We start from the raw sequence: 27,971 nt of genomic DNA on the forward strand, positions 1-27,971 counted from the left end.
AAGATGGGAATGATAACCCTGCATGCGAGACAGCAAAAGAGACACAGCAGACACAAAAGAGACTGTATTGGACTCAGTGGGAGAGGGTGAGGGCGGGATGATATGGGAGAATGTTCATGGCTCCATGGGAAATGTCATAGCAACTGCATTTATTTTAAATGGGGAACACATTTAAATTCAGATTTTAAGACAGTCATCTTTTGGTAAAGCATGTTTTAAAATGTCCTTCCCGTCTATAAAGAGTGCAAAAAAGGACACTAATGCCAGAGGAAGGAACACAGCCACCAAAGAGGATTAAAAAACAGCACGTCCAGACCAGAAAGAAAAAGAATTGCTTCACAGAGGCATTTTCAAAAGCAGAGAGCCAGGATTTTGCCATTCACCTTAGGGAAAAGGAAAGCCTCCCACTAATGTAATCTGGTACTTAGTATTTTTCTCTTGAAAGTGCATAGGTTAATAACAGTAACTCAGGAGTAACAGTAACTCATGACTCATGAGGAATTAGGGCTCTGAAACAAGAGATAAGCCTCCCAGAAGAACAAGCCAAAGCGGAACACGTAGGACCTGGAGAAGAATCTAGCCTAATCAGACTTCAGTCACATAGTCACTAAAGGTCATCACTGAACCCTGGTGAGGAGAAAATGATCACTGGTCAAAATCTAGCATGCATACTCAGAGGAAACAGTATGTATCACCAATGTGGCATCTCAAGTCATCACATCCCAAGGAAACACCTCGGTGTATATTGAATGTCTTGATACCTGGAACAAGAGGATGACACTACCTGAATCCTGAAGTCAACACTGTTCCCAAAGTGGGCAGCAGCAGGACATCTGAATCTGTGACGGCTCATGTTCATCACTCAGGCGTGTCCGGCTCTTTGCCGCCCCATGGACTGCAGCACACCAGGCTTGCCTGTCCTTCACCATCTCCTGGAGCTTGCTCAAACTCATGTCCATTGAGTTGGAGATGCCATCCAACCATCTCGTCCTCTGTCACTCCCTTCTCCTCCTGCCTTCAATCTTTCCCAGCATCAGGGTCTTTTCCAGTGAGTCAGCTCTTCACATCAGGTGGCCAAAATATTGGAGCTTCAGCTTCAGCATCAGTCCTTCCAATGAATACTCAGGATTGGAATCTATGATGGAGTCCTCTCCTAATGAGGTAAGTTTCTGAGTCTGCCCATATTACAGCAGATACTAATCATCAGAGCCCATATTAAGCAGACAGAAAAATGATGTCTCCAAACTATCAAATGACACTTCAGTTCAACAGACCATGAGTGTGCTATGTGTAGGATGCTCTGAAAAACAATGTGCTCACACAGGTCAAACAAACGCCTTGTTCCAAAGGCAGGGTTATCCCATCAGGAAAAAGATGCCACCAGATGAAATAGGTGCCCAGATAAAAGCAAAACTCAGAACACAGTGGGCGTCGGTAAGGTCATGGTCAGGGACCAAGGAGGGGTTAAAGAATGTGTCCGTGAGCTCCAAAGAGAGACACATAATGAGTTTTCTTCCCAGCAGAAGGCGTAGGTAGGTGATATCTTCCTGTCATTTTGTTCCTTAGTGACAACCAAGAATGCCAACTATGCAGCCTGGACATCAAATATTTATTGAGTCAGCACATGGGCTAGTGTTGATGTGAAGAAATAAATATACTAAGTGAAATAAGTCGGAGAAAAACAGATTGTACATAATATCACTTACATGTGGAATCTAAAAAAATGATAGAAATGAATTTAATTACAAAACAGAAACAGAGGCACAGGCATAGAAAATAAATTTATAATTACCAAAAGGGAAAGGAGAGAGGAATAAATTGGGAATTTGGGATTAACAGATATACACTACTATATATAAAATAAATAAGAAGAGCCTACTATATAGCACAGGGAACTATATTCAATATCTTATAATAACCTATAATGGAAAAGAATCTGAAAAAGAATATATATGTATGTATATATACATACATACATCTCTGGAAGTAGATATATATATATCCAGATGCAGTGGCAGATTTTATTCTCTTGGGCTCCAAAATCACTGCGGATGGTGACTGCAGTCGTGAAATTAAGACCCTTGACCCTTGTAAGGAAAGCTATGACAAACCCAGATAGCATATTAAAAAGCAGAGACATCACTTTGCCAAAGAAGGTCATAGCTACGGTTTTTCGAGTAGTCATGTATGGATGTGAGAGTTGGACCATAAAGAAGGCTGAGCTCCAAAGAACTGATGCTTTCAAACTGTGGTATGGATAAGACTCTTGAGAGTCCCTAGGACAGCAAGGAGATCAAATCAGTCAGTCCTAAAGGAAATCAACCCTGAACATTCATTGGAAGGCCTGATGCTGAAGCTCCAATACTCTGGCCACCTGATGCAAAGAGCCAACTCACTGAAAAAGACTGATCAGGGAAAGACTAAAGGCAAAAGGAGAAGGGGGCGGCAGAGGATGAGATGGTTAGATAACATCATTTACTCAATGGACATGATTCTGCAAACTACAGGAGATAGTGGAGGACAGAAGAGCCTGCCATGCTACCATCTATGGGACAGTAAAGAGTCAAACACGCTTAGCTACTGAATAATGACAACACATAGGTATCTCTGACTTTGACACAATGCCAGCTTATCATCAGAGAGACAGCTAGAATTGGTTATCTTGGAGTAGAGAAAAGTCATGACTTAATGAATGTCTTCAAGACAATGATTTTTTTTTAAATTTCTAGGCTTATTTTGAGTAGTCTTAAACCCTTAAGAGGTCATGCAAGAAATATGTGTGTGTGTATATATGTAGCTGAATCACTTTGCTGTACACCTGAAACAGTGTAAAACAACTATACATTAGTAAAAATAAATAAATAAATAAACAAGTAAACATTTTCTAACACCAGCCACCAGCTATCAGAAAGTTTATTTATTTATTTATTTGTTTATTTTTTCCAGAAAGTTTAGAAGCAGGGAACCTGGCCACACAGCCCAGACTGCCTGTCTCAGGAGGTTTAGCTTATTTTCAGTACTGATAAAACGACATCTTTGACTGTGGAGTCCCATGCTGGCGGCACACAGAGCTATTTACGTGCCTGTCTTCTCCTGGGAGACGACGAGCTATACATGAGCGCAGTGACACAGAACGTGACCCACAGAAGTCGCTCAGTATCTGAATGACTCTATATCTAAAGCACCGGGACTTCCCTCGTGGTCCAGGGGTTAAGAATCCATGCTTCCACTGCAGGGTCAAGGGTTTGATGCGTGGTCAGGGAACTAACACCTCGCATGCTGCACAGTGCATCCAAAGATAAATAAAAATAAATTTATACCTAGAGCATCATTCTCTACCCCCAAATAACTAATCCCAATCTTTAAAGTCCTGCAGGGGAGAATCTGTCACCACTTCTAAGAATTCAGAAATTCTTCAACATGATGAATAATGTTAGAATATTTCTTTGTTGTATGACTCTGAAGGCTTAAAACTACTCAGAATAAGCCTAGAAATAAAAAAAAAAAATCATAGTCTTGAAGACACTCATTAAGTTACCACTTTTCCCTATCTTAAGATAACCAATTCCCATGGAAAACAAGACATAAGGAATAAAGGGACATCTGTCTCCCTGGAGACCTTTCAAACTCAGCAAATCAATCTATCCTGAGTCCTATGCTGATCCGATATGCAACTAAAACAAAATAAAATTAGTTAACCCCATAAATATCATTATGCTTAACAGATTCTTCATGCCACTGTCCTGCAAACAAATGTTTCTATGTCATTTGGTGCACACAAGCATATAAAGTTTTAAAAAATGTCATCTATCCCATCTTTTAGAGAAGAAATAATGAGAACTGAAATGCCTAAAGGGCAAAACAAATAAGATAAAATACATCTGAAAATACCTGAGAAATTATTAATAAACCCCCAAACCACTTATAATTGACTGTATTTATAATGTATTGTGGACAGTTAGGGGCTTCCCAGGTGGCTCAGTGGTAAAGAATCCACCTCAAACTGTGGTGCTCGAGATTTCTGAGAGTCCCTTGGACAAGAAGGAGATCAAACCAGTCAATCCTAAAGGAAATCAACCCTGAATATTCATTGGAAAGACTAATACTGAAGCTAAAGCTCCAAAACTTTGGCCACCTGATATAAAGAGCTAATTCACTGGAAAAGATCTTGATGCTGGGAAGGATTGAGGACAGGAGCAGAAAAGGGTGAAAGAGGATGAGAGGGTTGGATGGCATCACTGACTCAGTGGACATGAGTTTGAGGAAACTCCGGAAGATAGTGAAGGACAGGGAAGCCTGGCGTGCTGCAGTCCCTGGGTCGTAGAGAGTTGGACACGACTTAGCGACTGACAACAATACCGGAGACGTGGGTTCAATCCATGGGTCAGGAGAATCCCCTGAAGAGGTAAATGGCAACCCACACCAGTATTCTTGCCTGGGGAATCCCATGGACAGAGGAGCCTGGCAGATTATAGTCCATGGGGTCACAAAGAATTGGACACAACTGAGCGACTAAATAACAAAACAAATTGTAGATGGTTAATCTGATTTTGATCTTAAATTGTCATTGCCTCAAACATTCCTGGGATTCACAGTGAACCTGAGATGGACATCTATTGGTGTTTGGTTGCCTCACATGGATGCCTTATTTATAAGTGCCCCACAGATTTCTTTCAGAGGTCGTTTCAACTTTGGATATGATCTGCAAGGGCTCTGAATCCAGTTCCCTCACCTTCCCCACCCACGGGGCAGCTATGGAATCCTCAGATCAATCAAATACCTGCCTGGGATTCAAGTCTTGGGCAGAGTGCTGAGGAGGCTAAAATGACTGAGGTTCACCCATTTAATCATCGTCCCCCAGGCCTCCCTGGTGGCTCAGATGGTACAGAATCCGTCTGCAATGCATGGGTTTGATCCCCGGATTGGGAAGATCCCCTGGAGGAGGGCATAGCAACCCACTGCAGTGTTTTTGCCTGGAGAGTCAAATGGCCAGAGGAGCCTGGAGGACTACAGTCCATGGGGTCACCAAGAGTCGACATGACTGAGCGACACAGCACAGTACTCCAACTCGATTCCTCGGCTATAACATAACGTCTGGCTTCCTGCTTTCTAGAGGGGACCTGGTTCCTGCCATGCTGAAATCTGGTGGCTGAGTCATCCTGTAAATTCTGTGCTCTCCTAGTGGCCATCATATAATTTTTTTTTCTTTAAGTCAGTCAAAGCTGGGTTTTTCGGGTTTTTGCTATTCTAAATTTTTAATATTTTCACATTACATTATTGACAGCCTTATTTCAGTTTTTTTTTTAAACTTTTTTATTGACATATAGCAATTTACAATGTTGTGTTAGTTGCAGAGTACAGCAAAGCAATTCAGTGAGATATATAGGCATATATCTACTCTTTTTAAGATTCTTCTCCATTACAGATTACCACAAGGTATTGAATATGGTTCCCTGTGCTACATAGTAGATCCTTGTTGTTTATCTGTTTTATATACAGTAGTGTGTATCTGTTAATCCCCAGCTCCTGGGGCTTCCCTTATGGCTCAGCTGGTAAAGAATCTGCCTGCAATGTGGGGGACTTGAGTTCAATCCCTGGGTTGGGAAGATCCCCTGGAGAAGGGAAAGGCTACCCATTCCAGTATTCTAGCCTGAAGAATTCCATGGACTGCATAGTCCATGGGGGTAGCAAAGAGTCGGACATGACTGAGTGACTTTCACTTTCACTTTGTTATGAGTAAGACAGATGTGGGCTGGTATTTGCTGCCTTCCTGGGAGAGGTTGAGTATAAGGCTGCTGGAGAGACAGGATACCTGTATTTGTGTTACTTTAAAATCATCTGGCAGCTTGAATCTACCAATGAATATATGCAAATCTTACTGGGGAACTCCTGACTCATTCTCCTTTCTGATTTTCACTTTCTACCTCTGTTCCAGTTAAAGATGAATGTTAGGCAAGATTCATATTGGAAATCTGGTGAGAAGACCATCCAACTTCTTTCTATAACCTGTCTTAAATCCTAGCAAAAGTAACAGTTACATCTAAGCTACTGTCAAACAGTTCTTTTCTAAATAATGTGACTAGGGAATCTCACAGCAAGTCTCTGGGGCTAGCTCACTAGTGCTAGCAGTGCACTGAAAACAGTGACCAGAACATTAATAGGAATTGAATGGAACATACAGACTGGAAACCTATCTGCATAAAAAAGTCTTCAAACAGAAAATCTGAGCATCAGGAAGCTCCTAGCAGGACCAAGCCAAAAAAAAAAAACCACAAAATGACTTTTCAACCAAGACCAATCCCAGAGCAGCTGTAGCACTTTCAGACTTGGAAACCTGGTTTACAGTCTTGTTAACAGTAAGACATATGAAAAGAATAATTAAAAGACGTCAGAGACGAGTGTCAACAAATGTGGCTATAGATATCCTCCATGAGAGTGCTGAATTTCCTTTGGGAAAATATTAAATATTAATTTGAGAGTGGATAGTATCAGTTAACAATGGGAGAGATCAAAATTACAAAAATGGAGATAATATTTCAGAAACCAAAGCGATCCCAGGAGTTTCACACAATATTATTATGTCCTCACCACAAATCCCAGAGACGCAGTAAGTCAGAAAGGCATTCAGATGGATGACAATACTGCTGCCCTTCAGTGCTCCCCACAGCAAAAGGGCCATGCACTTTCCTAACTTACCAACATCAGAGCAATCCTGTTTCCAATAATAATTTTTTTTGTTTTGACAGTTCTTAATTTTTTTTTATTGTCATGTAATTGCTTTGTAATGTTGTGTTAGTTTCTGCTGTACAGCAAAGTGAAACAGCTATACATATACATGGGGCTTCCTTGATGGCTCAGTGGTAAAGAATCTGCTTGTGAATGTACTTAACTGAACCATACACTTGGAAACAGTGACGATGGCGTAAAAATATTCATGTCTTTTAGCATAATTAAAATTTTGTTTTAAACACAAAGGGTAAAATGTTATACAACTGACCAGGCAGATTTACAAAGTAACATGAAAATTCTGAAAATTAGCAATAAAATAATTTAATTTAAAATTTTAACTCAATATATGATAAACATAGTAGATATAGCTAAAGACAGTATTATTAAAAAGAAAATGGAGTTCAATAAGTGATTCCTATTATAGCATGAGCAGAAGAAAAATACAAAAAAAGAGTTTAAGTCATAAAAAATAAATGAGAAGGTTTAAGTAAGTCTAGTTAGTTTCAAAGGGGAAGAATGAAAGTGAGGGAATGTTTATAGTAGCAGCAGCAATTTTTCCCGATATGATGGGAGACATGAAATTCACTGACATGGAAACCATAATATATATTAATACTAAAAAGGATGAATAATAAGAAATATCACCTAGACATATTATAACAAAACAACATCTCTCCAAGGACAGGAAAATATCTTTAAAACAGTCAAAGAGAAAAGATATATTATCTTTACAGAGCAAAAGTTACATTGCCTAGACTTTTCATCTTGTGCACATTCTTGTTTAAGTATATATTGCTGCTATTTAGTCACTAAGTCATGTCCAGCTCTTTTGCAATCCCATGAACTGTAGCCCACCAGGCTCCTCTGTCCACAGGATTTCCCGGGCAAGAACACTGGAGTGGGCTGCCATTTCCTCCTCCAAGGGATCTTCCTGACCCAGGGATCGAATCCAGGTTTCTGGCTTTAACAGGCGAATTCCTTACCACTGAGCCACCAGAGAAGCCCTTGCTACTGCTAAGTCGCTTCAGTCGTGTCCGACTCTGTGCGACCCCATAGACAGCAGCCCACCAGGCTCCCCCGTCCCTGGGATTCTCCAGGCAAGAACACTGGAGTGGGTTGCCATTAGAAGCCCTTAAATATATATATATACCAATACAATCATTTTGGAAAACAATTCTCCAATACCCAGTGAAATCGAAGATGCTCATACAATACTACGCAGCAGGTAGACTTCTTGAAAAAATAAAAACCAGAAGGACAAGAGCAACAAATTTTGCACGTGAGCATCGAGAAACAGGTAGGAGAATGTTCACAGCAGCATGTCTGGTAATAATATGAAATTTAAAGACAATCCAAAGGGATTAGAAAATGTGACATATACTCTTTGCAATGAAAAAAATCACCTGAAGAAATCTCACAAACATAATGTTAAGTAAATGTGTATGAGGTTGATTGTATGAAGTTCAAACTATATAAAGCTAAACAATGAATTAGGGTAATGTTTACCTCTGGAGGGAGGGAAGGGGTATAATCAAGGAATAGAACACAAACAAAAAATGTTAGATTATGTATAGTTTTTCTTTTCACATTACATATATGTTATCTTCATTTTAGAAAATAATAATAGCTAACAGTTTACATTATGAATGATACATGTTCTATTTTGTCCCCACTTTATATATGGGAAAACTGAACAAAGAAAGATTAAGTGGCTTCCCCAAAGTTCCAAGCTAGCACACAGCAAAACCAAGACCAGAATCTAGGCAACCTGTTTCCATAGTAAACATTCCTGAATACCATTCTCCCTCTCTTTTGTATATGTGTAATATTCCATTCGAAAAATAAAAAGAACAAGTTGAAAAGGAGACAAATGCTGGGTATTAATGTCCCAAGGGCCAATTCCATCAAAATTGTTTTTCAAGAAGCTAAACATGCTGTGTGTGCATCTATATATATGTGAGTATAACACGAAACACACATCAAAAAGTTAATAATCATTTTACCTGCATTATTTTATTTTCTTCATGTTTTCTACCGCTTTCTAAATTATTTGCAATGAATATGTATCACTTTTATATTTGGGGGAAAATCAACATTATTTAAAAATACTTCTGCCTTTGGCTTTTTTTAAAAAAAAAAAATCACATATCCTAAATCACACGGTAAATTGCATAGGAAACTTAATTACAACTTGCTTGGCAGACAATAGACAACTCTGAGTGCTACTGAGTTCCAAAAAAAGGGCCTCTGTTTTATATCTGAAGGCAAATAGTGTTTTAAATTTCAGCAAAAATTTTAAGAGGCTGGTATAGAGTTGCTTCAGGCTGGTCTTAACATGTGCAGATTTCTGTGGCCTTTATTTATAGGGCAATGCCAATCCTCTCCAAGGCAGAAGGGTACCCAGGAGGGGTCCTCTGTCTACAGCCACCAAGCTGAACAAGGAGAGACACAGAGGGAATCTGATGCAACAATCAAGAAACAGACTCACAATACAAAGAGATTACCTGCCTGACTAGCAAATTTAGAAAAACAGCCCTTAAAAGGACAGGTGTGCTGCCTGCTAACACTCCAGAAATTATGGGAGGCTGCGAAGAGGGTGCCTGAAATTGCTAAGCGTGTGATGCTAAGTCCGCCGTAAGAGTTGCATCTGTTTTGTTTTCCAGAGGAAAGGGAGGGGAAGAATAAGAGCTTTCTGCAAACCAGAGCTTTCTTGAAGGTAGGAAGAAAAACTCTACAGACACATAACAGTAGGGCTTTGTAGCATTATCCAGTAAACAAAGCACTATCTAAAAGAGCAATCCATGGAAATACTGAGTCAGTTTCCCTGGCATCTAGGGACCAGCACCACACCTCAGGTTTAAGTGAGGACAGGACGGGCAGGCTCCACTCCCACTAGCCCAGGCCTAGTAACACTGTTCTTAACAACTTAATACACTGAAATAAAAACAATTGATTCTCTAAAGGTGTGTGTGCTTAATCACTCAGTCATGTCTGACTCTTTGCGACCCTTTGGACCAAAGCCTGCCAGGCTCCTTGGTCCACAGGATTTTTCAGGCAAGAATAACTGGAGTGGATTACCATTTTCCTCCTCCATGGGATTTTCCCAAACTAGGGTTCGAACTCACATCTCCTATGTCTCCTGGCTTGCAGGTGGATTCTTTACCCTCTGAGCCATCAGGGAAGCCTAAGAATTACTCTAAAGGTAATTACTCCAAAACGTCCCACGATCAATTTCTACAGATCAAGTAGAAAAGCACGTGAAACATCCACGTTTAATTATCTGTCATCACCGCTCCTTCAGTTTCTAGCTTTGAGAATTGGAGCAAATTGCTTACTTTTCCTTAGCTTTGGTTCCAGGCTTCTAAGATGGATACAGTAACACCTCTCTCAGAGTGCCCTTGTGAAGACAAAGTGAGATGGTGGGCGCACTGCCTGGCACGATGACGCCTAAGATACCCTGGAAAAACTCCCTCTGCACTTGTCCTATCTACCTACCCAAGCCACACGACACACAGAGACACATCTGCACCCCTTCCCTGAATGAGGCAGCCTAAGAAAACAGCCTTCAAAAGTCACTCCTATCTGGTTCATGACTTCCAAAATCAAGATGAACAACTCAAGTGTATTAAAGTGAGAACTAGGAGTTGTCCTTCATTTCAAATTTCATTTACAAATAACAAACTACAAAATAGTAGCTGGAAAAGGAAACTGCTAATGAATATGTATGAAATCTGCAAACCAGAAACAAAGATAAAAGCTGCCTTTTTGTGTCACATCAAAGTGAAGACAAACTAGACACAGAGAAGGTAGCAGGAGAGTCAAAATGAAACTTTCATTTCAGGGTGGAAGGCAGAGTTAGAAAATTCAACAAAGTATACAGTTGGGACTGGGGTAATCCATCTCTCTTTCACTTTTTTTTTTTTTGCTGTGCCACAAGAATATGCAGAATCTTGGTTCCTAACCATGGTTTGAACCCAAACTCCCTGCAGTGAAAGTGTAAAGTCTTCATCACTGGACTCACAGGGAAGTCTCATGGGATTCCATCTAGCATCTAAGGACAGGCATTTGGCTACTGGTGAATAAATCTAACTCTTGGCTTCCGAGTCAAAACGACGGAAAAACGAAAACAAAAATTAAGAACAAGAGGTTGAAAATGTTCTTTTTTCATGAAGTACAGTCTAATATTTTAACAACTTCAGTTTTTGCCAGAGACAATCAACCGTAAGTCATCCTTGGTCCAATAAGCTGGTGAAATACAGTGAATAGCGACTGAAGTATCTTGGTTACTTAATGTTGGGCATGTGCGCTTGGTTTTTACTTCTGAATGTCACTGAAGACTGAGTGGGGCAACTGAATTTCCTATTCTGAACACTGAACATCATCATGATACATTATCAAGGGTCAGAAATTGGAAGTAAGAACATTTGGTTTAAGAACAGGTAGAAAAGAAAAAAGAAAAAAACAACCTTTTGAAGGGTACAAGCTGGGCAGGGGTAAAGGAAAGCTTTTCCTTCCATATGAGTTTGAAGTTTTAAAACTGGATTAGACTATATGAAACTTATTTAAAAAAAGAACAGAAAGTAACTAAAAGTCTATCAAATCTGCTCAAAATCTCTTCAAAGAAAAGGGAGAGATGACAGAGGAGATTTGATGGCAGGGAAAGGGATAAAAATTTTAAAAACCTTTTCATGTTTGCACCACAGAGGATTATACTGTTCTGATATTACAGTACTTCTTCCCCTTTAAATGATGGATGAATCCCTAGGCATCTTGTTAACATGCAGATCCTGAGAAAGCAGGTCTGGGGTGAGGCCTGAACTTCTGCATTTTTAACAAGCTCCCAGGTGACACCCACACAGCTGGCAGCTGGTCTGTAGACAACACTTTTATTTAGAAGTAATCTTATTTATTTGGCTGTGCTGGATCTTAGTTGTAGCACGCAGGATCTTACGCTGTGGCATACAAACTCTTAGTTTCAGTATAAGGGATCCAGTTCCCTGACCAAGGATCGAATCTGGAGCACCTGCTTTGAAAGTGCAGAGTCTTAGCCACTGGGTCATCAGGGAAGTCATGCAGATAACGCTTTTAGTAACAGTTTAGTAAAACAACAAATAGAAGCCAGAAGATTTGAGTTTCAGTGCCTACTGTCAGCTGAACACACACAAATTTGAGGGCATGCATTTGGGGCAACATGGATGGACCTAGAGATTGTTATATGTAGTAAAGTAAGTCAGGCAGAGAAGGAGAAATAGCGTATGGAATTCCTAACGGGTGGAATTTAAAAAGAAATGATACAAACGAACTTACTTACAAAACAGACTCAAGACTTAGAGAACAAACTTACGGTTGTGGAGCGGGTGGAGCGGGGGAAGGGATACTTAGGGAGTTTGGGATGGACACGTATACACAGCTATACTTAAAATGGATGATCAACCAGGTCCTAGCACATAGCACATGGAACTCTGCTCAATGCTGTGTGGCAGCCTGGATGGGAGGGGAGTTTGGGGGAGAATGGATACATGTATATACACGGCTGAGTCCCTTTGTTGTTCACCTGAAACTATTGTAACACTGTTTGTTAATCGGCTATACTCCAATACAAAATAAAAAGTTTTTTTAAAAAAGATTTGAGGTCATGGCCCCAAGCTCAGTTTTCTTGTTTGATAGACACTAGCTTACCTCAGTACCTTGTGGGTCATTGTTAAGTTCAAATTAAAGAACATGCAAAAGCACTCTGTGAGGTGCAAAGAACAAAGAATAGCAGTATTATGACAGTTATTAAAAAGATCTTAAAGAACAAATGATTTCCTGATGAACCCAAAGTGAGAGGCAGAATTAGGCTTAAATTCTGTATCATCAGATCAAGGCAAGTGCTTTGAGCTTTAATGTGTTATAACTTAAGGTAAGTTTTATTTCCATCCATGTTGCTAAAATTTCTTCCAGAATATCTTAATGCATAAAGAAAGCTGAGGGCCGAAGAATTGATGCTTTTGAACTGTGGTGTTGGAGAAGACTCTTGAGAGTCCCTTGGACTGCAAGGAGATCCAACCAGTTCATCCTAAAGGAAATCAGTCCTGAATCTTCATTGGAAGGACTGATGCTGAAGCTGACATTCCAATACTTTGACCACCTGATGCAAAGACCTGACTCATTGGAAAAGACCCTGATGCTCGGAAAGACTGAAGGTGTGAGGAAAAGGGGACGACAGAGGATGAGATGGTTGGATGGCATCACCAACTCAATGGACATGAGTTTGAGTAAACTCCAGGAGTTGTTGATGGACAGGGAGGCGTGGCGTGCTGCAGTCCATGGGATCGCAAAGAGCTGGACACGACTGAGCGACTAAAGTGAGCTGAACACTGAAAATTCACCTTTGGGGATGATGCTGGGATATGTGTTTCTCTAGGTAAGTGGTGGTCACAGTGACTGCTGCAGTGTTCCCTGACGCCTGAGGGGCGAAAATGACGCTGTGCACAGGCAGGCTACATAATGCTATTGGCAAACTGGGTAAAATGGAATGTAGACTAGCATAAAGGCCTGTGTGTGTAAGGGAATTTCAGAGATGGGCCAGATTCACAGGGGCTAGAGCAATCAAGGAAGGCCTTATGGAGGAGGTATGCTCAGAATAGGAACAGAATGGCCTGTGTGGCTTAGAAGGACAGCAAGGATGATGCTGAGCAAAATCAGATAGAAAGTTGACTGCATGAGCTGCTTGTGAGAGGCCACCCAGTCTCCGACACTGCATTTGATAACCAGATCAAGATGACCTCATGTTAGAATTCTAAGTCCGCAGTGAGGGCGGCCAGGAATACTGGAGTAAACAGTGTGTACATTTTCCCTCATGAGATAGACAGCTACTGAAAGAGTTTGCTGTAAGAGAAGCAGTGAAATTCAGTATTTTAATGAGATATACTGGGGAAAAACTGAGGACAAAGAGATCAGCCTGTAGAACTCTTGTTTCTAGCAATGGATCTATTTAGTCAAGTGAAATCCTAAATAGAACCTCTATCTACCTGTGCTTGCTAAAAAAAAGAAAAAGAAAAAGAAAAATAATTAGCAGAAGCAGAGCTGCTTGTTTTAGGTCAAGGGGTGATGGGGCCCTCAGGTTAGGTCTGCTGGGCATCTTCTCAAAGAAGGTACTGTGCTGTGATGAGCATCTAATACAGGGTTCTGAAATTAAGAGATTCAAAGAAAATCCATGTAGACATAGTTCTATAAGAGAAGCACAGACCATTTTTAGCTATGATGGAAGCAGAGCCAGGCATTTTGGCTTGTGGTCCAGGGCTCCTTCACCCACTTCATTCTGTTTCTTGTCTATGACTCATCTGATAAGCCATGCCAAGGAGAAAATGCAAAATCCAATACATTTACCAGTAACTGAGAAACATCTTAGTGGCTTCCTCTTATCTTTTGACACTGAGGTCTTAAAGAACGTTAAAAACCTAGTCCCATATCCACTCTTTAATCTTATCTCTAACCCGTTAATTGATTGAAAAAGTGTTCTCCAAAGTTCCAGACCTCTTGCTGGTGTTCTAAAGCCCTTCAGTGATTTATTACTCACAAGTGCTCATTTAAACAACGTCATCCCAAGATCTGAGTTCCCAAATAACTTTTAGCACATATAGATAAATGGCATAGGATGCTAGGTTTTAATTTATTTTTATACATAATATAAAGAGATGACATATTGGAAATTATGATAATGATACTTGTCATATTTTTAATAGACACCTATACAGTGAAAAAATTAACATTATCCAAAAACCACATACAAGGTGCATATAGACATTTCCAAAGATATCATAAGAAATTTAGTTAAAAAGAAAATGAAAGTGGTCAAATAGTAGTTAGTTTCCATTTATAAAACAGAACATATGTGTCTGAGTTTCTAGGAAACATCATTTCTGAAATCTCAGAATCACAGAGTTCAGAGTCCTCCATAAATTCCCTAGGAAGAATCTCAGTGATTGACTAAATGTTATCTTTTTTTTTGAAGATTTAAATATATATATATATATTACAAGCTCCTTCCCATGTTTACTGTCCAAGAACAGAGGAATTCCCTTAATACAAAGCCACCTAGATTCCTCCTTCAATTTATGTCCATTTTCTCTTGTTCTGTCTTCTGCGAACATGGGAAAAAACAAGTCCAATATTCCCCTCATAAAACGTTTCCACTTACTTGAAGATAGAAAGCAAGTTATTCCTCAATCTTCCAATCTTATTTCCAGATTCTTTCATTCTTTCCCATAACATTTTCTTTCTCCCTCTTTAATAACTTATGGTTCCCTTTAGAGACCTTCCCAATTTCTCTACACACTAAATAAATGGAAACTGACAATGAGGAAGAACTATTTAAATAAGCAGATGATGCCTCTTTCATTAACCTGACCTTCTACTGAAATAAATGTCATAAAATGACATTATAATACTTTCCGTATTGTAATCAATTGGTTGGAACTAGTACACCATTTTGGAGAAGGCGATGGCACCCCACTCCAGTGCTCTTGCCTGGATAGTCCCAGGGACAGGGGAGCCTGGTGGGCTGCCGTCTGTGGGGTTGCACAGAGCCGGACACGGCTGAGCGACTTAGCAGCAGCAGCAGCAGCAGCAGTGCACCACTTGTAGATAATTTCAAGAAAAGCTGTAATTTAAGGGTGCTTCTGATGTATCAGGTGCTGAATACTTTGCTACCGAATCCTGGCGACAACTCTAGGAGGCTGGTATTATTATCCCCACTTTTCACTGTAACGGCAGGGACTAGACTGTCAGAGGTCTTGCTGACCCTCGAGCCAGTGCCTCTCCACAGTGCAGCCACACGTGGACGCAAGGCACAGTCCAGGTATGGCGGCGGCTGCAGGCTGCCCTTCTTGAACCAGACTCCGAGATGAGAATTTACACGTGCAGATTTCACCGGTGAGTGCTGCTGGACTCCGCACAAACGGGAGCGTGAACAAAGCAGGTGAGGCAGTGGGAGAAGCTGGACTGCAGTGCAGTCACAACAGAAGCCCCAGCGGACCCTGCAGGCCCCACAGAGTCGTCCTGAAGTGGGGCAAGGGCCTCTGTGTGCCAGGTTGACCAGCCACTGAAGGTACGCTGCCGCGCCAGGGGCGATGGGCAGGATCCGGGGCGATGGGCAGGATCCTGGGCGAGGCAGCTCTCCTTAGCTGACAGCTCAGGGCAGTCCCCACGCAGGGACCCCCTGTGAGCTTCCAGCTGTTAAGACTCCCAGACGCTGGGGAAAAGAGGACCTGAAGCCTGAAAGGGGCGAGGCGTCTGGCTGACAGCACGGCTCCACCGGAGTGACTATTTTCGGATCTCTAACTCAGAATAGGGTTCTGCGTCATTGCTTATTGATTGTTAAGTTATAAAAAATCACATAGCGTTCAAGTCAAAGAGATGAAAAAAATACATACGATGGAGGCAGGAAAGGAACTCCAAATACTGCTTTGGTTTCTTCGTAGGAAATACAAACTATCCCTTGTTTTCCTGTCACTTTCTTCAGCTCTTTCTCTCTTTTTCTGCCTCTGGCCCTTTGCTGCGTCACATTCTCTCTGTGACACACACACACTAATATGATGACTGGAAACAACACTGGAAATTTTGATAGCAAAGAAGGGAAACAGAAGAGGAGAGAGAATAATCTGAAATATTGGTAACAGATAATTACTACCCAAGCAGATACTGCCGTTTTAAATAGTTCGGTCAATGACAATACATGTGTCCTCTGAAGGAAAGATGTTACAAAGGATGAATAAACTCTATTAGAGGTTCTGCATCCTCAATAATGTTTCTATCCTCAATCTTTCCTCATAGAATTTATTGTCTAAACTATATTAAAAAGACATAATTGCCTCAGGACGGTTCTTGCCAAAAGAAAATTACAAATACTTATACTATTGGGGATTGAAGAGGAAGTTCTGTCTCATTTCTTACTTTATAATGAGAACAATCAAACATGTTTTTAAAGTTTAAAATCAAAATTATGTATTATGTATTGTTCTCTATTTACCATTATGGAGAAGCTTTTAAAAAGCTAGAAAACCAACAACTAGCTGGAATGGCTTACTAGGACATGAATTTGAAATAGATCCCCAGGGGATAACAAATCCAGCTTATATTGTGGGGAAATGTGAAGAGTATTAATTCATATTATGCTGCCTTGCTATTCTATTAACGAATGCAAAAAGAAATTCTTGTGGCAACGTTCTCATTTTAACATGAGCAGCAAGATATTAGTATAGAAGCCAGAGTTCAAAAAGTTAATAATAAACCTGAATCAAGAATGATTCTGAAAGGATTCAGATGACAAAAGGCAGTGGAGAGTGAAAATTCAAATGTAGCAGGACATTATCTGATTAGAAATCCACTGTTATTGTCCTCCACCAAAATGGCCCACAAACTGCTGATGTCTGTGACCTCTACAGTGGGACTGAATTTGGATCCAAAAGCTGGTGGCTCAGCATTTCCTGTCCCTTCTCTTTTCAAAATCCCACACTACAAAAGGGCATAGGGTAACACACTTTACTGCTAAATATGATTTGAGCCTTTTGGAAGACTGCCCATTCAGAAGTGTCACCCTGGCAACTCACCGATAGCTTTCACTTTCTAAGAGTTTTCTCTAAACAACCTTCCTCCAGCAAAATTCTGTGCTCTACCCACAGGGCAGAAGAAGGGAAGTCTTGAATATTATTTTAAACTCTGAATATTTTTAAGTGGCACCTCCAAAGCTAATTATCAGTGCTATCCATTGTGCTTTGTTGGCATAATGGTACTTGGAACACTCCTGGAATTGGAGCAGGAAGCAGCCACCCAATACTGCTGTCCATAGTCAGACTGTTCGGAAGACCCTACCACCAAGCCAAACAACAGCAGTGAAAGCCAACCTGTCCCTTCCCAGACCCCACACCATCCTGTGTTTACTGTCTGCAGAAGTCTCTCCATCTCTCCATCTCTGTTCACATCATCATTTGGTCCAGTGTGGCCACGCTATGCAGAGAGCAACACGCCAAGACACTGTCTTCCCAGGGCTCTCGCTTGTTACCAAATGAAGGGTGCGTGCGTGCTAAGTTGCTTCAGTCGCCTCCAACTCTTTGCGACCCTATGGACTGTAGCCTGCCAGACTCCTCATCTGTGGGATTCTCCAGGGAAGAGTAGTGGAGTGAGTAGCCATGTCCTCCTCCAGGGGATCTTTGGGACCCAGGGACTGAACCCAGGTCTCCTGCATTGCAGGCAGATTCTTTATCGCCTGAGCTATCAGGGAAGCTCAGTGAAAGGTGATTTGCCTGCTTTTCAATCCACAACCAATTGTCTCCACTTCTAGATCCATAAATACAAACTGTCAAGGGTCTCCTGTTTTGGAGATACCATATTTGTCTGTATCACAGACTATGAGTGAGACAAAAGGCAGAAAGAGATCAAAACGGGGAGACATATTTCCCGTGTCCTGCACACAAGCAAGTGGAAACTCCTTTCGCAACTGGCAGCTCTCGGGATGACTGAATCATGTTGTGTATCCGGACCCTGAAACAGCCCACTGGTTTCACAGCAGTGACTGCCTGTTCTGTGAATTTCAGAGAACAATTCATTGTCGTTGAGACCACCTACAACTTGCATGCATGTGATGTCATTCTAAGTTACACCAACTCAGCATTTCCATGAATTCATTTTCTATACATGAAATTCACCAAGTCTTACAATGTATTTGACCCAATCAGAAATAGCCTCTGCTTAAAAGTGTTGATTTTAAAATAAATGAAAAGTCTTTTTTTTTTAATGTATGGAATTTGCCTTTTATTTTAAAAAGGGAAATAAAGCTGGAAAAAAGTCAAATGTTTCAGGAAACTGGGTTGTATGGCCGGTGCTTGCCCTATTAGTGAATGTGCCTAGTATGTTGGTATTGAAAGCATCCATTGGAAAAAACTAGCTTGATAATGGATTGAAATGACAGGTCTTTTTAAACTGGAATTTAAACACAGGTGGTTTCGATTCTCTTCCAGTCCTTCCTTTTAGCAGTGGAACCACAATGCTGCTGCTTCAGTTGTGTCTGACTCTGCGACCCCATAGACAGCAGCCCACCAGGCTCCCCCGTCCCTGGGATTCTCCAGGCAAGAACACTGGAGTGGGCTGCCATTTCCTTCTCCAGGAACCACAATAGAGAATGCTAAAAACAAATTCCATGCTAAAAAAATTTTAGGTGCAAAGATAAAAAACAATAAAACCTTAATCAGAGCCCAAAGCAGTAACGCAAAATCTGTTTGCTGAGCAGAGAGTGATTAACCAAAGCATATGCCATCAGTGTGAACTGATTTACTTAATTCAATTTCCTATTTTAAGACACATAGATAACATCACGGTTCAATAAAGATTTGGAATAAGAAGGAAAAAGCTCAAGTGGAAAGGACAGAATGCGTTTCAACTGGCCGGGGCTCTGGCTCCAGCTGTTAGCATTATGTACTTAATTCTGCTTCAAATTAATTCTCTTTTGTATAAAACTGAAAGTGACAGATTAACTGATCTTGAAAGTTTCTGGAAGGATGCTAGAGAAGTGAACTAGAAAGAGTAAAAAAGGAGCGTTTTGTAATTTTCCAACAGATCTTAAGAAAAAAAATCAGTAAGTTCATTACGACCATGGTAATCAAATAAAATTCACTCAAAAGAGTACTATTGTAAGTGTTATTTGAATTTAAAATTTTTACCCATGACACTCCCTCAAAGAAGGCTCTGCGTAATGATTTTCAGAAGTCTGACTTGGGTAGGCTTGACCTCAAACAGTGCGGCCTCTGTTGTAACAGTCTTCCTTAATGACATTCTGGGTTGATTCTGGAAAGACCCAAGGGAGGGACCCTGGCACCACCCCACAGAAGAATGCAAAAAAGATGCTGCTTAGTCTCCCATATGTGAGGCTCAGATCCTGGACAGAGCAATGAAAGGGAGGAATTGACGAGAAAACTCGATTTATACAGAGAAAAAAAAAACAACTATACTTTGGAAAGCAAAGTACTTTTTAAAAATAACTTTTATAGCCAATGTGAATTAAAATGGAGACTGGCACTTACAATTCTACATTTTAGGGTTTCATGGAATTTTAAAATACTAGATGGAATTTTCTTTCATCAAACTCAAAAGGTCACAACAATGGTCATGAGGTAAAATCTCAATTTATTATGCCAAGGAAGCAGGACCAACAAGAATAGATACAAATGAAATGACAGGTAATGGCAAAATAAAATGGAAATTGAGAATGTGGTGAATTGGGCTTTAAGTGTACAAATAAATGATAGTAGCAGCTTAAGTACAATATCAAATTTATATTAAAAAAAATTTTTAACTATTGCCTGTAACTCCCAAATCAATGTTCCTAGTCCTCAGCCCTCCCCTAACCACCACACTTACAGGTCCAACTAGCTGGTAGACATTTTGACCTACTGTCCCAAATATACCTCAAAGTCCTCTCCTCCCCACCACGAAGTCCACTTCCCTTCTAATTCTCTTGATGGCATCATCATGCTTTCCGTCACTCAAGTCAGAAACCTGACAATCCCAAGTCCTAATGTTTTCTCACTTCCAATGTTCAAACTATCACAAAATTCAGAATATTCTAGTTGTTCAAAATTTTCTTCTCTATTCCTCACTCAGTTCAGTTCAGTTGCTCAGTCCTGTTCGACTCCATGTGACCCAATGGACTGCAGCACACCAGGCTTCCCTGTCCATCACCAACTCCTGGAGCTTGCTCAAAATCATGTCCATTGAGTCCGTGATGCCATCCAACCATCTCATCCTCTGTCATCCCCTTCTCCCCTTGCCCTCCTCCTCTTGCCTTGTCTCCCCTTCTCCTCCTCTTTTCAGACTTCATGGTCTTTTCTAATGAGTCAGTTCTGAGAATCAGATGGCAAAAGTATTGGAGCTTCAGTTTCAGCATCAGTCCTTCCAATGAATATTCAAGGTTGATTTCCTTTAGGACTGACTGGTTTGATCTTGCAGTGCAAGGGACTCTCAAGAGTCTTCTCCAACACCACAGTTCAAAAGTATCAATCCTTTGGCACTCTCTGCTTCTACCCTAATTATAGTCCTCCCATCTCTTCCCCAGATCATCACAAATCTTCCTCCTTCAGTCTTGCTCACTGTAACTCTTCCTCTAACTTTCTTCAGGTTAACACATCTGAAAACCCAATGACTGCCACCTTAAAATCCCTCAGCAGAAAAGGGAACCCTCTTACACTTTTGGTTGGAATGTAAACTGGTGCAGCCACAATGGAGAACAGTATGGAGGTTCCCTAAAAACTAAAATACAGTTACCATATGATCTTACAATCCCACTCCTGGCATATATCCTGAGAAAACTGTAGTTCAAAAAGATACATGATACAGGAACCGCAGCATCCATAGCAGCACTGTTTACAACAGCCAAGACATGAAAACAACTTAGCTGTACATCAACAGAATGGATGAAGATGTGGTGTGTGTGCACACACACAATACAATATTACTCAGCCATGAAAAAAGAATGAAATAATGCCATCTGCAGCAACAAAGAAGTTATCGTACTAAATGAAGTCAGACAGAAGACAAACATTATATGATATCACTTATTTATGGAATCTGAAGAAAATGACACAAATGAAATTATTTACAAAACAGAAATAGAATCACACATGTAGAAAACAATCTAATGGTTATCAAAGGAGAATGGGGCTAGGGGAGTGATGAATGAGGAGTTTGGGATAATAAAGTCTTACTGTATAGCACAGGGAACTATATTCAATATCTTATAATAAACTATAATGGAAAAGAATCTTAAAAAGAATGTATCACGTTTCTGTACACCAGAAACTAAGACAACACTGTAAATCAACCATACTTCAATTAAAAAAAAAAACTTTCCATGCTTACAAACACACACACACACACCCTATACCTATGGGTCAATAATCCTGAATGACTTATTACTTCCCTATGTGAGTTTTACACAACTATCTCACCACCACTGCCTGCAATGGCCTCCTCCATCCCACCCTGCTCTTTACCAGTCTAACTCCTATTCATCTTTTAAGGGCCATCTCAGGGGTTACCTCCTCCAGGAAGCCCACTTTTACACACACAGTCTTCTGGCTCTAGGCTGCATCTGATGCCGTTTTTACTCCTTAGTGAATTCTCAATATATGTAACATCATATTGGAGTGGGTTATTTATGTGACTGTCCTGCATTTGACAGATATTCCTTGAAGGGAAGGACTTGACTTCTTAAGATCCTAGCAAGGTATACTGAATTGAAATAAAAATGAATCACACTATGGAAGAAAACAGATTGGAGGGTATGAGAGTAATCTGGAGGATTATAAGTATTTGGAAATAGTGACTGCTTTTCTTACTTATGCAAGTAATACTTCATGGTTTACAAAGTGCTTTCACATAAGTTATATTGTTTGATTCTTAAAATAATCCTAGAAGGCAGGGTAAAGCAGAAATGAAGGCTGAGAGAGACCTTAAATGCCTAAGAAATTTCTGAGAAGAGAAATGTTACTGATTTTTTTAAGAGGTGTGTGTATGTGCATGTGTGTGTTTGTGTTTAAATAAGTCTTCATAGATTGTCATTTCACAGATCTACACTTCCGATAAATTCCTATTTGGTCAAAATAGCCAACTGATATCCTTCATGACTACTACAAAATCTCCTGAAATAGAAATACTCTCAGTTCTTTACAGAGAATTTTCCATAATGTAGTCCCCTATTCACTCTCCCAAAAAGCAGATCTTGAAGACAGACAGCTCAATGAGATTTCTAAAGACAAAGAGAAAACGGTTTCATTCTCACCTTCAAAGATCCGCCAGTCCAGAACCTCCCCCAAAATTTCCTTGACTCTGGAAGCCGTTCTTTTCCCAGGATGCCAACTCCTGAGAGCAGATTTGGTTAAAGTCTTCGGCACACAAGTGTGGAGTATCACAAAGATTCCTGAAAACAAAACAAACACAGAGCAGTGTAAATTGTTTTGGGTTACCTAATTCTATTAAGCTTTCACTCAACTATCCTACTAAAATTGACAAAGGGAACTTAATACGTATTAAATCCCATGATGAATTTTAACCAAGCATTACAGTAGTTAAGGACATCAATGTCTAAGAAACTTTAAGCAATTTCATGGCAACAGGTAATGAAAAAAGGTAACACAATTCCAATTACATTTTGGTATATGACAGAAGTCTGAATGAGCCCTCAATAGCAGGAAACAACTGCTCACACAAATTAAAGAGAGAAAAAAGGCACTTGATCTAATTTTACTCTAATACTTCATGGGAATACAGAGTGCTGTACAATCTCATCAACACACAGGTAGAAGCTAGAGGAAATCTAACACAAACTGCAAAGAACAAACAATGAAGAATGAAGTATTTGATCAAGGTTGATGATCTCAGTGAGGAACCCAGACATGCAATTACATTTTGGAGGTGGCTTTGAAGGCGGTGAGAAAAGCAGGTATCTGGGAAGGAAGGTTTCAGAGCACACCATTGCAAGAAAACAAGCATAAGGTTAAGGTAGAACACCATAGAATAAAACCTTAATTAAAAGGAAGCCAACTAACAGAAGTGTTCGAATAATGTGTTTATTTAATAACTCATTCTTATGAGAAAGTGTGGAAAAAAAAACACTGCAAAAAATGTTTAGAAAACCTCTTTTAAACCAGAATTTGGGGACAGTGTACAGGGAGAAAAGAGAAGCTGGGAGTCTAGACCCGCCTTTGCTGTTAATAGTCTGACCTTGGGCTTGCTAAGTGCCTATCAACCTTGCAGGCACATTTGAACCAGTGGGAGAGGTTTTACAGAATATCAGTGGCTAGGCCCCATGTGGCCAAATAAATGCCTGACCAATCACCAATATACCAGATCAAGTGGGATAGAACCCAAGCACAGGCATTTTTTTTGAAGGAGAGAAAGTCAGAGGAGACATTCTTCAATGATTCATCCAGTGTTAAGAGTCCCATCTTCTCTACACAATTTGCATCTGATCTCTAAAACAAATACAGTTTAATAATATCCAAAACTTCCAAACTCTATAAAATTAAATAGTTCTCCCTTTTAAATCATAGTTTTCTCTGTATATATGCCCAGGAGTGGGATTGCTGGATCAGATGATAGCTCTATTTTTCATTTTTTGAGGAACCTCCATACTATTCTCTACAGAGGCTGCACCAATCTGCATTCCCACCTACAGTGTAGGAAGGTTTCCTTTGCTCCAGACCCTCTCCGGCATTTATTATTTGTAGACTTTTAAATGATGGCCATACTGACCAGTTGAGAGGATACCTCACTGTACTTTTGATTCACATTTCTCTAATAATTAGCGATGTCGAGAATTTTTTCATGTGCCTATTAAGAGCCAAAACAAACAACCTAAAAGTCCATCAACAAATGAATAGATAAAGAAGATGTGGCACCTTTATATTATGGAATAGACTCAGCCATAAAAAAGAATGAAATAACGTGATCTGCAGCAACATGGACGGACCTAGAGATCACACTAAGTGAAGAACACCAAAGACACACGTCATGTGATAGTGCTTATATGTGGGGTCTAAAACATGACGCAAATGAACTTAGTCACAAAACAGAAACTGATTCGCAGATACAGAAAACAAACTTACGGTTACCAAATGGAAAAGTAGGGGGATAAATTAGGAGGTTGAGACTAATGTATACATGCTGCTGCTGCTGCTGCTAAGTCGCTTCAGTCGTGTCCGACTCTGTGCGAGCCCACAGACGGCAGCCCACCAGGCTCCCCTGTCCCTGGGACTCTCCAGGCAAGAACACCGGAGTGGGTTACCATTTCCTTCTCCAATGCGCGAAAGTGAAAAGTGAAAGTGAAGTCGCTCAGTCATGTCTGACTCTTAGCGACCCCATGGAGTGCAGCCCACCAGGCTCCTCCGTCCATGGGATTCCCCAGGCAAGAGTACTAAGAGTGGGGTGCCATTGCCTTCTCCATATACATGCTACTATATATAAAATAGTTAACCAACAAAGACCTACTGTGTAGCACAGGGAACAGTACTCAATATTTTGTAATAATCTATAAAGAAAAAGAATCTGAAAAAGAATAGACTTTATGTCTATTAAAAATAAATAAATAGTTCCCTAATTTTCAAGAGGAGGAAACTAGGGCTCTGAGAGGTACACAGACTTATAGGAGGTCCAAGCAAAGCAGTGAGATCAGGATGGAATCAAGTCTTCCAAGGAGGATAAAAGCAGATCATGAGCTGGGGCCAGACATAACCCTGTTTCGGGCTGGGCTGGGTGGGACAGGACCACATGGATTCACACCATTAACAGGGCCTGATGCTACTGACTTTCTGGGCAGAGGCAAACATAACCTCAGAATTCCCACCCCTTAAGGAGTAATGAAGATAAAAATAATCCTAAGAGCTAAATTTCTGAGTACTCTGTAAGAGCCCGACATTGTGCTAAGTGCTTTAATCCTCACAAGAACACTCTGTCCTAAGGACTATTATTATCCCTGATTTATAAATGAGGAAACTGAAGTTGAGAGTGCTTTGTCTTGATCCAAAATGGTGGAAGTGGAATTTTAACAAAGCTGTTTTTTTCCCAACCATGTATTGCCTGGAGGGAATGCAATAAACAGGCACTTGGAGGCAAGGCTACTCTGCCCCGTATCTGCCCAGCCCCCCGCCCCCCTTCTTTTTGGCACAAAGCACTCTCATGGTGGAAAAAGGAAACAGAAGTGCCCGGGAGTCTTCTCAGTGCTTTCAGATTTTCTCCAATTAAATAACTAACTTTTGTTGTTTGGGAAAAGATGAACATTGTATGGAATACTTTTTCTTCTCCCTTCATAACACATACACACACACTTCCAAATTAGCAGAATTTGAATAGTGAGGTTTAAAGCCGCTACTTTGGAGACTTCAGCTCAGACAAGTGTCAGAAGAGTCACCACTGAAATCTGTCCTAAATGATTCAGTCCATCATGACACATGAATTTTAAAGCTTAACTGAAATCTCTGGAAGGCCATTTACAATTCCTTAGGAAAAAATGTCTGAAATACTCTTACACTCATCTTCAAAATCTTAGAGAAGTATCTTTGTTGCAGTTTGTTGGTCCGGTACATTTACGCTATGTAAATGAATTCCTTTCTTTAAATAGCTACTGCCTATAATAAAATCTTAAGTTATAAATATTCCACATATGAAATATATTTTATTTAAGAGGCTAATGCAAAGCATTACTGCTTCTGACACCTTAGGCAGCTCATAATTATACTGTGGCAGAAATCATCTTCATAGCTCATTTGAAAAATAATGTGAAAAGATGGTTTTCATTAAGACACTTCTGGGAAGAAATAAAAGAGTGACAGTAAAAATGAAAACATAATTTTGAGAATTGGAAGGGGCCTGGAAGGTGTATCCAAGCATCCATCTGCCTACCACCTATTCCATTTTCAGGGTACTCTGTACATAGTTGAATCTCTCTTCTTGTAGCTTTCACTCCTTGATCCCAGATCTGGCTCTTGGATATAGATCCAGATTCACATCCTAGTGTAAACCTTCCCAACCACAGCCCACTGTTAAGAAAAGCAGAGATCAATTGCTGTTTTAGTAGAGGTGGCCACTGATAGGACTGGGGGGAACACCTGACTCCAGAGGCTGGAAGATAACCCATGAGGTTGCTTTGTGCCAAAGCCTCTGCCCTAGTGTGTGCTAAGTCACTGCAGTCGTGTCCGACTCTTTGCAACCCAATGGACTGTAGCCTACCAGGCTCCTCTTTCTACGGAATTCTCCAGGCAATAATACTGGGGTGGGTTGCCAAGACTTCCTCTAGGGGATCTTCCCCACCCAGGGATTAAATCTGCATCTCTTAGGTTTCTTGCATTGGCAGGCAGGTTCTTTATCAATAGCGCCACCTGGGAGAAAAAAATGATAATCAACCAAGTCAACCAAATCAGCTCTCTCTGGGACCTGGATGAAACACTAGGAGTCAGATGAGAACCTACTGAATATGCAGAGGTAAACAGCAAGAGCAGAGAGATGACGAGAGAGAAGACTCATTCCCTGAAGTAGCATCCAACCCTAATAACCTCCTACTTTTCAGATCCAGATGGGCATCAGTCCGTCCTCCTAAGGGTATTCTGAGTGAGTGTCTGTTCTCTACCGCTCCAGATGCCCAATGCATATCAACTAAGTTATGCCACCTCAATTACCAGCTGTTCTTATAGCTACAAATCAGGTTGACAGCAGCTCCATTATTTTTTGTAGGTATTTTTGCTAGAACCAAGAGGAAGTTTTATTTTCACCCCTTTAATATTTCACTTTTTGAGAATGGAGTTTATCATTACAACTTGCCAAAAACATCTGACATCTCAATACTGCCCTTTCAAAATATGTATTATGCCTTTCACCTCCATGTCATCTACAGATTAGACTAGAATGCTGTTCATGCGATGATACAACACAGAATGGGACACTATTTCACAGGGCCAATAGTGGTATAAAATAGAGTGAAAACCAAACTGTCAATAAATTAAAATGAATTAATTTTAGCCTCTAGGTCATTCTTTAATTTTAATCATTAGCAGTTCTCCAAATTGACTGCAAATCATCCAGAAGATATAAATAGCTACATAAACTGACATGACCAAGCAGTTGATTTTGCTAGATAAAGGTTTTAACATTTATTTGGTAGAGACTGCAAAACCCAGAAGAATTAGGCTTCAGCATCATTAGGGAAAATTAGGCCATAGTTGAGATAATTGGCAATATGAACTTTATGGTTAGAGTAATTACCTGTGCAGCAGACCAAGAAGTTATATTTGAGAAACATATTGCAAAAAGAGTCAAGCTCGTCTCTTCCTTCCCTGAAGCAATCATGAAAATTAGTAGAATCTATCATTGTAGGTCATCTGGTATACCCGACAGTGAAATTGTTCTCCAAAGATCTCAGCTACTTTGTCTAACTTTGCTTTCAGTAAGTCACATGGGATTTCTCCTTACAGTAAAAAAAAAAAAAAAAAAAAAAACCCACATAAAAGGGCTTTTTAAGTTCCTGTGTCTGCTTTCCTTAGTTTTTCTGTCTCCACCTTGGCTGCCAGGCTGTCAAGCTTTAATTTCTCATGGTGGTGGATGTGCCTGGCCAGAGCAACTAAGCCCATCCTCTGGGCTCTAACTGGATACTTCTGGTCTTCCTAGGGTTGAATTCATATAAAAGAAGACTAGGGAGAGGGGCTGATGGATGGGTCTTA

The 27,971-nt window shown here is 40.4% G+C and overlaps 1 long non-coding RNA gene across 1 annotated transcript in view; it reads right to left on the reverse strand.

The window, feature by feature from the left end:
• The window catches only part of LOC120878195, a 147,704-nt gene that overhangs the window by 56,274 nt on the left and 63,459 nt on the right, over window positions 1-27,971 (reverse strand). Inside the window, exon 2 of the long non-coding RNA XR_005724486.1 lies at window positions 22,544-22,681. This is a non-coding gene — a long non-coding RNA (uncharacterized LOC120878195). The remainder of the gene's footprint in view (window positions 1-22,543; window positions 22,682-27,971) is intronic.

The sequence above is a fragment of the Oryx dammah genome, unplaced genomic scaffold (assembly GCF_014754425.2).
Source record: "Oryx dammah isolate SB20612 unplaced genomic scaffold, SCBI_Odam_1.1 HiC_scaffold_18, whole genome shotgun sequence".
NCBI classification, from domain to species: domain Eukaryota; kingdom Metazoa; phylum Chordata; class Mammalia; order Artiodactyla; family Bovidae; genus Oryx; species Oryx dammah.